Raw genomic sequence first — 12,371 nt, forward strand, 5'->3', positions numbered from 1 at the left:
CATCTATGTCAAGCAAAGTTCTTCATTAGCACTCTTTAAGAAAAATCTTGATGAGTGGATGGGAAATAGGAAATACACACCGGGGATCGCTTCTGTGTCTCTGCTCGACAGTGGCATAGGAAAATAAATTTCTTGGGTTGCGTAAGCCGGGGAACCTTGTTGGCTAGGCTTACGTAGGCCCTCGGGCCAATAGCCTAGTACCTACATATGAACCTATAAATAATCCAAATGATAGTCTGACCAAGAACAAGGCTGTTTAGGCATGGCATGTACAGTATTACCAAATAGATATGCAAGTGCTCTAAGAGCTTAAATATGTCTCACAGATGTCAGCCACAAAGATAGGTGTAACTGTTTAATAATAAATAAATAGTAAAAGAACAAGACAATACTCAGTAAGTAATCAGTTACATCAGAGTTCAAAATCACATGATATATTTAAAACAACATTGCAGGACAGTCTCAAATAAAGAAAGAAAACAGTTAAGCTATACTTTACTATATTCCTTTCTGAATCTAAAATAGTTACTACGCCCTAAAAATGTACAAGGGAAGTGTAGAAGGTGGTGATGACTGAATGTTTCAAGGTCAAAGACAAAATATAAAATGCACAGTCTCTCTGTCAGAGAGTTCTTAAATTAATATCAAATAGTACTGCTGGGTTAGCTTGGATGACATCACTTTTTGTCACCTGACTTTAGTTTCCAAGCTAAACCCCCAGTGTAGCATTTGACATCTCCTTGTGAAAAATACATATCTCTCAGATGTGTGCAGATCCTGGAAGTCATAAAATAATAAAACACTTCTACATCTCAAACCTAGTAATTACTTCTCTTTCAAGACCGTACAAAAAACTTCTAACTTTAGATATTGTGTCTGCTACTGCACTGTAACTGAGAGATAACATTTATAGCACAATCGTAAAACAATTTAATTTCAACTACTTTCTTGAAGTTTTTGCAAGTTAATTCTGTATGTTCTAGTTTCTACTGTTAAAGCAAATACGTTTGCATAGGTATATAGTTTATATACATTTCTGTTGTTTTCCAATAGGGTACACTGTGGATACATCCTTGAAATGCAGTACCTTACAAACCCTGTTCAACACACACTTCTGTACCTGTAGTTTAATATACACATAACCTGTAGCTCTAATACATTTGTAAGACAAGCATATGAATCATGTTATCTGCAAGTGACATATGATTACTTACAAAGTTCCAGATAGCTGGGCTGGCAGTGCCCTATGTCACAGTGTGCATGACTCTGCTGATACTTCTTCCAGGGCTATTGCCACTGGTATTGTTTTGAGGAAGTTTGCATGGCTGCATTCTCAGAAACTCCCAGATGTTAAAAATTAGATTTTAAATTCTCCTTTGGATAGACGTTTAGTGTTGGGCCCCTCTGCAGCAGAAGTAAACAAAAAGTGTGATGAAAGGGCAAGCTGATCTAGGGAATCTGTAACATTTTTCAACTTTCCTTTTCAAATTTTCCATGGGATTTTCTATCTCCTCGTGCAATTTTGGCACAAAAGCAGAGTAAACAGTCTCAAAAACTACAGGTAAACATATGTTTAAGAAGAAATCAGGTTCCAACAAGAAGTCCCAAACCTCCCAAAACCAAGGACAGTCCAAGTCCGAATGACTGTTCAACTGCTCAAAAGACCTTGTGACCCCTCCCACTTTAGCGCCGTTTCTCTACCAGAAGTTATTATTCTCCATTTTTCTCTTTGGCAATAGATTGTTTCATACAAATGGGTTCTGAAAATCTTTCATCAAGGTTACAGATGGAAGTAGGAGGAAATTCCTCCTTTCCAAAGGGTCATTTCTTATCCCAGAGATTAGAGTTGTTTTCACTGGGTCTTAATTGCATACTGTCACAAAATGTGATAGAACCATTTCCTTTTTCCCAGTTAGAGAAGGGATTTTATTCAAAGATGTTCCTAGTGCCAAAGAAAGAAAATTCTTGGAGACGAGATCTGAATTTTTCTTTCCTGAATCTTTTTGTTATATTGTCCAAATTCAGACTGAACCTTCTACCTCTTCTTTCTCTCTGAAGTTTTCTGGCAGCACTTGGCTTAAGATTGTTATCCTCACATCCCTATTCATCCAGATTTTGGACTAGCCACTGCACCAGGAGTGCTCACAAAGTGCCTGTCTCCAAATATAGCTCCTTGCCTGCTGCAGGGTATCCGCATTTATCTTTATCTTTGCTGAGGTTTTTTCAAAGTGTCTGGAATCTCTATCTTGAGTGAGCGATCTCCTACACAAGCTGGGATTCCAAGAGAACATTCAAAAATCTTTCTTGACTCCTAGACACAGGATTGTGTCGGATGTCAACTAGACACCTCAGTTCAAAGAGCTTTTTATTTATTTATTTATTTGTTAACCAGGTTGGTCTGACTGGGCAAGAAGCCCTTTTTCAGCAGAGACCTGAGAAGAAATGCTCTAGACATATGCAAAAAATAGTGCATATACAAGTACAAATACAGATACAAAATAATAGAGATGCAGAAGCAACTAAAACTTATTAACAGAAAATGTAAAAACAGTAGCATTCACACAGAGGGTAATATAGTTATAGCATTAACAAATAATCAGTTAACCAGTGGAGTGTTAATTCCCTTCTGTATATAAGAACTGAGAGAAAAAGGTTTATTAATATCCTTTGATGATTGGATGTAGCAAATATAACACTGTATGAACAAAGAATATGGCGAAAAGAAGTTGTGAAAGAATAGTTTGGGTAATAGTAGGGCAGGGGCAGGTCCAAACTCACAACTGACTCCCCCCAACTCAGTATCCACCTACACGGCTTCCACCAACTCATATAACATCTTCCACTCACTTCCATAAAAATTCCACTTCCAGCTCCATCATAGACTGGATCCTTACCAATTCCCCCACCAATACCACAATCCCACCACCTTACCTGACTCCCTCATTTCCCTACCACCATCTTAAGACACTACTTCCATATTCCTAAACCCCACCTTATCAAAGACTGTCGCAAACTATTGACTTTCGATTCATCCCAATTTAACTCCATTCTCCACAACATAAATTGGTCCATCCTAAAACACCTCCCCCTAAACGATGCTGTAAGTACTTTCAATAGCATCTTCATGAATACTCTAAACTCCTTAGCTCCCTCTAGGAAGATCAGAGTAAAATCAAATCATGCTCCCCGGCTCTCCAAAGAGACTAGGTCCCTTATGAAACAAAGAGATCGTGCTTGGAAAACCTGGACTAAAACTAAACAACCACCTTTTCTTCAAAAATACAGGCAACTGAGGAACCTTGCAAAAAAACATACAACTAATGACAAAAAGTTATACTATAGCTCTGCTCAGCTTAACAACAAATCCAAACCTCGAAAATTTTGGTCAACTCTCAACAACATCCTCTATCCTGGAAAGCCCTCTAATCCCTCCCCCATACCCTAACTCTTCCTCTCAGGAAACAGCTACCCTCCTGAATAAACACTTTATCTCTTCCATCCAAAGTCTGGTAACCTCTAAGCCAAACTCTACTTCGACACCCACCCCTCCAAGTCCCACTAACACAACTTTGTTTTCTTTTGAGCCAGTTCACATTACTTACATCAAATCTCTACTACTCAAGCTAAAACCTTGCTCTCCTTCCAATGACAGTCTATCTCCTACATTCCTCAAACTTGCTGCTGACTCAATTGCCTATCCTATATCGATACTAATTAATCGATCTATTCTGGAATCAACTGTCCCCAACCTTTGGAAATCTTTCTTCACTATCCCTCTTCATAAAGGTGAAAACTCCACTGACCCCTCAAAATACCGACCCATTGCCATTCTGTCCCCCCTCACCAGGATGTAAGAAAAATGTATTCACTCACAGCTTCTCAATCACCTCCTCACACACCACTTACTTACCCCTACCCAACATGGATTTCGTCCTCACCACAGCACCACCACTGCCCTCCTCTCCTTCACACATATCATTGCAGAGGCCCTAGACAACAATAAACTCATTTCCTGTCTCTTCATAGATCTCCCCAAAGCCTTCGATACTGTATCTCATCCTCTACTACTATCCAAACTCGCAAACCTCCACCTGTCCCCCTCAGCACTTGCCTGGTTTAATAGTTACCTATCTGGCAGGGAACAATCTGTCAAATGGCTCTCATCATCCTCACCTTTCCTTCCCATCTCCACTGGTGTTCCCCGGGCTCCATCTTGGGACCCCTTTTGTTTAACATCTTCACCAGTAATCTTTACACCTCATGCAAAGAATCCTCCCTTATTCAGTATGCCGACGACTCCACATTTATATCCATCTCAAATAACATTCCTGAACTACACTCCCTGACCCAACAGGCCCTAATATTCACTGAACAATGGCTCTCTCACAACCTATTGATCCTAAATCCCAAAAAGACCAAACTCCTACTTTTCCTTCCCCATTTTCTTTCTCATCACAAAACCTCTTTTTTATTACATTTTCTAACAATACAACTATCCAACCTGACACCCACACAAAACTCCTAGGGGTCATTATCTATGACGAACTAAAGTTCAACCTACACATACTCCAATGTATAAAAAAAACAAACCAAAAACTAGGTCTGCTATATAGGAACAAAAAATTCCTAACCCCTGAATCTAGACTTACCCTGGGCCAGGCACTCCTCCTTCCCTCCCTCTTATACGCCGCCCCAGTTCTTGCCAATATCCAGGCCTCCACTCTAAACAAACTCCAACAGACTTACCATAAAATAGCCAGATTCATTACTAACTCCCCATACAACTCACACCACTACATTTCTTTAAACTCTCTTCAATCACTTGAACTTCCCCAGTTTCTGCTATCTTATCAATTTCATATGCTACACTCTATTCTTTATAAACCCTTCTTCTGTCCATCTCTATCTTCCTTAGTCTCCATCTACATCCCATCCCGGACCCTCCGTACTTCTAACCAACAATTACTTGATATCTACCACCCAAAAAGGTCAGTAGGCAAACTACTCTACAAACACTCCCTTGCTCATGCCTGGAACAAACTTCCCCTTGACTTACATTCAATCTCCCACATCTCATACTTTAAAAATGAACTAAAATCTTATTTTCTCAATTCCAGAACCTGCCCTTGCCATAACCCTACCTAGTCTTCCTTCCCTTTATGTACCCTCAAAAAGACCATACTTAGTACCTCATTACACCTCTCCAATGTGTCTACTATGCATTTGCATAATTTTATACAAACAAATTTTTTTTATTGTTGACCTATTGAGCTATATCAATGTAAAATTGTTACTTAGCTTCTTTTTAATGCAACTTTAACTTTATGCATGTAACCCAACATGTGTGAATCTTTTTGCTATAACTGCTATTATATCAAAATTGTTTAACATTGTACTTGTTTAAAATGTACTACTGGAGCTTTTCTCCTCGGGTCTCCACTGAAAATGGGCCACAAGCCCAGTTGGACAAACCCGGTTAACAAATGTCAATAAATAAATAAATCAGCATGTAAGTTTTTAGTGTTTTTTTTTAAACTGAGATTGTTTGTGATGGATCTAAGGTCTGTGGGAAATTTATTCCAGGTGCAAGGTACAGAATGACTATACAGTAGTTTACCAATTTGCTTTGTGGGCTTATGTACTTCAAGGAGATGTTGGTCTGCACTGCGGAGACATTTGGGGGTATAGGGAGATAAGGGTAGAGAGAGCAGGGCAGAGGGAGGGATTAGTTAGTAGAGAGTGTGTGAGGTGGAGTTGAGGAAGTAGGAGTTGGTTTTGGACTTCTGGCCATGAAAGAATTTTTAGGGCAGTACAGTGATGGGATCAGTATGGTAGACTGGCAGCAAATCTAGCTATTTTATTATAGGTGGATTTAAGTTTGGCCATGAGGTTAGATTGGAGATTAGTGAAAATAGGTGCAGCGTAGAATAGAGTAGACAGTAGAAAAGCTTGAGCTAGAGAACGTTTTGTGTCCTTCAATTAGGTATTTCTTATTCCTATGTAATAGACCTAGTTTTTGGTATTTTTTTTGATAGCTTGTAGAATATGAGAGTCAAATTTAAGTTGATCATCAATAACAACACCACGGAGTTTAGTATGGTTTTCTGCTGAGATAGCAGTGTTGTTAAGGGATAAGACTAAGGAGTTTTTACAATGCTGTAGAGAATTCGGGAGGAAGAGAAGATTTTTTTTTTTTTGGATCAAGTTGGCTAGCCATTTTTCAACAGACAGGAGTGAGTCTTTGGTAAGGGACAGAAGGTGGGGGAGATTATCGGAGCAAAATATGATGGTGGAATCATCTGCATACTGGATTAGAGATGAGTGGGGGCAAGATGTATAAAGATGTTAAATAGGAGGGGCCTAGTATGGTGGCTTGGGGTACGCCAGTATGGACAGGAGGGAAGGGAGAAGAGGCTGATAGCCAACAGACAGACTGAAATTTTTCAGCGAGGTAGCTGGAAAACTCCAGTATAGTAAATTCAGAGAGATTGAGGTTTTTAAGTTTAAACAGAAGCAGATTATGAGAGACTGTGTTGAAAGCTTTTGATAAATCAGGGAAGAGGGAAGAGACCAGTTTGTTTTCATCATGAACTTTGCCAGTGGTTTGAGTGAGGGTAATAAGAGCAGTGGCAGTGCTATGATGGGGGCGAAAACCATGTTGTGTGGGAGTTAGAAGGTTTTCCTGTACAAGATGTTCAAGTATTTTGTTTATGTATAAATTTTTCCATTATTTTGAGGGGTGGGATAGCAATGAAACGATAGTTGGAGGGGTCTGTGGAGTTTCTGCCGTTATGAAGGGGACAGGAAATGAGTTTATTGTTGTCTAGGGCCTCTGCAATGATATCTCTTCCAAATTTTGGGCACAGTATTTTCAAGAATGGATCAGTTTATGAGAATGGAGATGAAATAGACAATGGCATTAGCAGCAATTTTGAGGAACTGTGGGGTAGGTTTTCAGCAGAGGGTGATCAGGGTTTATGTTTAGAGAGGAGTGATTTGATATATGCAGTGGGAAAGTGTTTGAGAGAAGGTGGGGGTAGGGGACGAAGGAATGGGCTCATTAGAGGAAAGGCTTGAATTATGTTTAGTAAGTCTTTTGATAGAATTGATGAAGAAAGTTTTGAGTAAAGTGGATGTATCAAGGTCAGAGCTATCTGGACAGGGACTAGGTGTAGTAGGCTTACCAGGGTAAAGGAGCTTATTAATATTGTTCCAGAATATTTTGGATATAGCTTGAGGATTCTTTAGTGGTTTATAATAGTACTGCCATTTGCCTCTTCATCCACAGGGGAAAAAATAGATATTTATCTAGATTTATTTATAAGGTTTCACACTCTGATTTTGGTCACTGCAAGGGAATACCTCAGGATTTTTGGGTCTCATGGCGTCAGTGATTCTCATGATACCCATGGGAAGACTTCACATGAATTAGATGCAGTGGTATCTAACATCTTTAGTCCTCTTGTATATTTTCAAATCACAGCACTGGGGTTTATCACAAAAGAAATAATTTGGTGGAGACAACACATGCCCTTAAATCCAGGTCTCCCTTTCCTCCTCCCTGCCCTAAAGCATTCAGTCACCACAGACACTTTGGACTTTGCTTGGAGAGCAGTTTCGGAAGGAATAAAAGTGCAGGGGGTGTGAGACAACAAGGACAGACACAGGCACATAAATATCAAATATATGGTTGTCCTGATCAAGGCACTCGACACTCCACAGGACCTCTTCAATGATTACAGACTGTAGCACAGTCATGTCGTACATCAACACACAAGGGGAAACCAGTTCATACCCCCTTTTGCAGACTAACCGTGTTAGCTTGGGATATAGCTTCCCAAAACAATCTCACTCTACAGGCATCCTACATTCTCCAGCAGAGCAAACTTGTGTGGCTGACAAGCAGAACAGGACCAGGGCTGACCCTCATGAATGGAACCTAGATAATGGGGTCTTCCAACATTTGATCCATCTGTGGGGGGGGGGTCCTCAAGTAGACCTCTTTTCCTCCTCTCTGAACAATCAACTAGCAAGATTCTGTTCCAGGACTCTGTGTAAGAAGGCCTGAAAGACAGACGCCTTTTCATTTTCTTGGACAGGAATGTATGTGTATGCTTTTCCACCCTTTACACTAATATCCAAGGTACTTTAGAATCCCTGGGATTTTTATTTTGTGTTAGAGAAGCTAACATTTGCACCATTTGAACCAGCTAACCTGTCTGACTTGAGATTCTTAACAATGAAAACAGTTTTACTAATGCTCTTAAAAGGTATTTGAGTTGTGTGCTCTTATAGTGAGTTGGCTGTTTCTCATTTTCCTTTGGGGCAGGGTTTCTTTGAGAACTAATCCACCTTTTTTGCCTGAAGTAGTATCTGAGTTTACTTTAAGCCAAATTGTCCATCTCCTAGTTTTCTTTTCTGAACCTAAAAATGAAGAAAAGAATACTCCACACCTTGAATGTCCACAGACAACTTGGGTACAATCTTAACAGAACTAAATCTTTCAGATTTTCAGATCAGTTGTTCGTTTCTGGTGAAGGTAAGAAGAAGGAGCAACCTGTGTCAAAACAGACTATTTCCAAATGGTGGTCTAAGGTTATTACCTTTTGTCACAAATCTGTTCCAGGCAGGGTCAAGGCCCCAAATGTACCATGGCTTTAGCTTCTTAGGTTCATAGTCATGTACTAGGCTAATGGCCATGAAGCCTTTACAAGCCTAGCCCATAGGATTACCCTGGCATTGTGCCACCCGACCTTAGTTCCCAGTGCCTCTGTCGAGTAGAGCCACTGGAGTAATCCCCAGGGTGAATTTTCTATTTCCCATCCACTCATCAAGATTTCTCTTGAAGAGGGCCAATGAGGTGCTCTGTTTGACATGTATGGGAGGTCTATTCCATAGCATGGGCAGTCTCTGGGTTATGAACCTGTCCCTCCAGCATGTTATGTTGATTGTGGTAATGAGGTTGAGGTCTCTGGAGCATGTGGTGCGGAGGGATTGGGATTTCTTTAGATGTAGCATTTCTAACAGAGCTGGGTCAGACATGGCTTCGTAAATCTAGCAGAGATTGCCTCTAAGTAGACGATATGAGACACGAGAATAGTTGGAGTTTTTTGAGTGTGTCCATATAGGACAAGTGTTTAAGGCCTAGGATCCTCTTTGTGAGGAACTATTGCAGCCTCTCCAGTTGTTGCAGGTGAATAGTAATGTACATGCCAAATGGGGCATTGTACTCCATGATTGGCCTAATGAGGGAAGAGTAGATAGAGACAATGACCTCTTTCTTCCTAGGTGCAAAACCCTTAGTATTGACGTGTGCCACATAGAAGGACTTTCTGACCACAGTGACAATGTGGCGGTCAAAAGAGAGGCTGCTGTCAACCTGTGTTCCCAGATCTCTTATAACGCCTTCTGTGTTCAGTGGACTCCCATCGATGTGGTAATTCATGGAAACTGGGTTTTTCCCAAAGGGAATGATGACACATTTTTTGACATTGATCTTAAGGCCATGGTTCTGACACCAGTCTTTGGTCTCAGTGAGGCCTTTCTGTAGGATATCAACATCACTTGAGGAGTTATTAATGGCTCCCAACTTGCAATCATCTGCGAACTTAGTCAGCCATAGTCCCTTTGTATTGGCCTGGACTTCTGAGAAGTAGATACCAAACAGGAGAGGACCCAGGACCGATCCCTGTGGGACTCCACTCATGACTGGTCAGCAGTCTGACTTGGAGTCAGCTACTTTCACACTGCGGGTTCTATCTGTGAGCCAGTTTGCAACCCACCTAGTGATATAGGGGTTGATGTCTAGTTTAGTGAGTTTTTCCTATGATTCCTGAGTGGGGAATGGTATCAAAGGCCTTGGTCAGATCAAGGTAGGCTGTATGAACCACCTTGCCTTCATCCACAGCTCTGGTGACTGACTCAAAGAAGTCGACCAAGTTGAGCAGGCATGGTCTACCCTTCACAAAACCAAACTGCGTGGAAACTTGAGTTTGGAGATTCCCTGAATCCTTGTTTATTAGCCATTCGGTCAGGGCAAAGCCTGAGGTGAGGCTGTGATTGACCAGGGCACACAGGTGAGGTGCCAGTTCACTCTGTAGTAAATGTAGAACACAGCCAGGCATATTGTCAGGTCCCATAGAAGCTGTATTCTTGGCCTTGGACAGTGCTGTTTTAACCTGTGCAGCAGTAATACTGGGTACCTGGCAATCTACTGGTATTATGATTGGTCCTTTGGGGGGGGGGGGTAAAGTTGGCACTGAATCTGTCGGCCAGTATATTGGCAATATCTGTTGGCTCGGTATAGGCGGTACCATTGTGCAGTAGCTCAAAGCAAATCTGGGTATTGCCGTGGAGATTCTTTATATAACAATAGAAGGCCTTGTGGTTGTCTTTACTATCTGTTTAAATTCTGTTTTCATAGCTAGCTTTAGAGGATTTGATGAGGGATCTCAACTTTTTGTTGAGGCTGATAAGGGAGTTTTTCCAGTCTTGGGACTTCACCTTATTCCGCATCAGTTTCCTCTTTCTGTTGTAGAATTTGTTTATGGTACAGGACCACCAGATTGGCTTCTTTTTTTTTGGAGGAGTGCGTCTTGGTTCTATTGGGTATGGCGAGATCCATGCATCACATATGGCTTTTTGAAAAGGGTAGGATTCTAGAAGCTGCTACTTGGTCTTGTATACATACTTTTACAAAGTGCTATAAGCTTATTCCTTCTTTAGGCCCAGATCAAGTTTTGCTAGGACCATTCTGCAGGAGCTCCTGGAATCTACTCCTTCCACCTCCCAAGTGTAATTAGCTAAGGTGTTCTAGCCATATTACTAAGGCTACTGCAGCAGTGATTACTGTGATAAACGTAGTACAGTTGTGCAAGTTAAACTTACCATAACAGTCAATGTACGAATGATCACTGCTGCAGTTGCATCTCCCTCCCACCCTCCATCCACCACCCTTGATTTTTGGTTGTTTGTTTTTTGTTTGTTTGTTTTTTTGCCAGGGTGTGGACTGTGGACACTTATTTTTTTGTTTCTAGCGTTGTTCTTTCAGGGCTCAACTCCCCCGTCTAACAGTTTGGGTTTATAGGAGGTGCTCTGAAACTGTCTGGCTATTATATCCTTGGCAAGATATAACTCATATAGCAGTGCTACTGCAGCAGTGATCATTAGAACATTTACTGTGATGGTACGTTTAACTTACACAACTGTACTTTCTCTGAAATTTTCATCAGAATATATCCATGGTTTTGTAGGTACAACCATGTATGTACAGAGGAAACTAATAAAAATGCCCAGTAGTTTTGCGAATATCCCTCTTGAAAACAGTGTATAGCAGTGGTCATGTAGTCAAATGGCCCAAGGGCTAGTTGAGGATGACTATATTGAGCCAATATACCAGTGATGATAAAAATTAAAAATAAAAGCCAGACTGATGGCAGCCATATATTGACCTCAGTCCTGTTTCACCATGAGTCATTATGTACATCATTACTACTCATTCCCTTATTGTGTACCTTTTTGGGTTAAAATGGAAAAGTAGGTGACAAAGTGCTGTCGTAAGGCAGTTGTAAATATAATTTATGTTGATCTGCTTAGAGCAAAACCCTATCCGTAGCTATAAAAAAAAATTCCTTTCCTCACTTATGATGCCAGTGGCATTTTGACTAGGGATCTAGGTGCTGGAGAGTTGAACAGGAGATGAAGGACTGAGTAGATATAGGTCTTCTCTTGTACTTCAAGGAGAAGATGTGGGGAGTTCTTAATGCAGATTCACCCTGGCTTTGAAAAGAATATTGTTCTAGAAACATAAAATTAGGACAGGATCACTGTAAGTTGTTTACTGAGTATGTGGCTCAGTAAGTTCAAGTCTAGGTTTCTTGTCTGTTGTGTGCTGCATGACTGGAAGCTATACTACATCAGTTAAAAGAAAAATCTAACGTCTTCTGCATCATGGTTATTCTAGGACCACTGGGACCATGATTTCTGATCACCATCACTGTACCACCTAGAATAGGCACCAGAAGATAAATCACCTCTCTTGTAAAGCATATACACACATCCTCCACACGATAAAGTAGAATGCAAGGTGCCCAGCATTGGGTAGGGTAACAAGTGTACCGCTTTTTGACTGGGCAGGAGAGTGACTATCCAGGCTTGCCAGGAGCTTGTGAGGCCAAAACAAAAAATGTCTTTTTAAACACATTGATGTCCTTATGCATTTAGGTATTAAGATGGGTAGTTTAATCCTCTTGATTGCTTCTTACTTTTGTTTTCATTGTATTCATTTTGTATTCTGAGTCTGAAAAAGGTCAAAATTGTCCAATGTTGTACTTTGGTTAACAAATAGAAAAAAAATTTATAGGGAGAAGTAA

General features: G+C 40.6%; 1 protein-coding gene across 1 annotated transcript in view; it reads left to right on the top strand.

Annotated features, from left to right (window-relative positions):
• The window catches only part of ZBTB49 (zinc finger and BTB domain containing 49), a 767,990-nt gene that overhangs the window by 436,017 nt on the left and 319,602 nt on the right, over positions 1–12,371 (top strand). The gene's annotated exons all lie outside the window — the stretch shown is intronic.

This window comes from Protopterus annectens, chromosome 2.part1 (assembly GCF_019279795.1).
Source record: "Protopterus annectens isolate FY-2018-M chromosome 2.part1, PAN1.0, whole genome shotgun sequence".
NCBI lineage: Eukaryota > Metazoa > Chordata > Ceratodontiformes > Protopteridae > Protopterus > Protopterus annectens.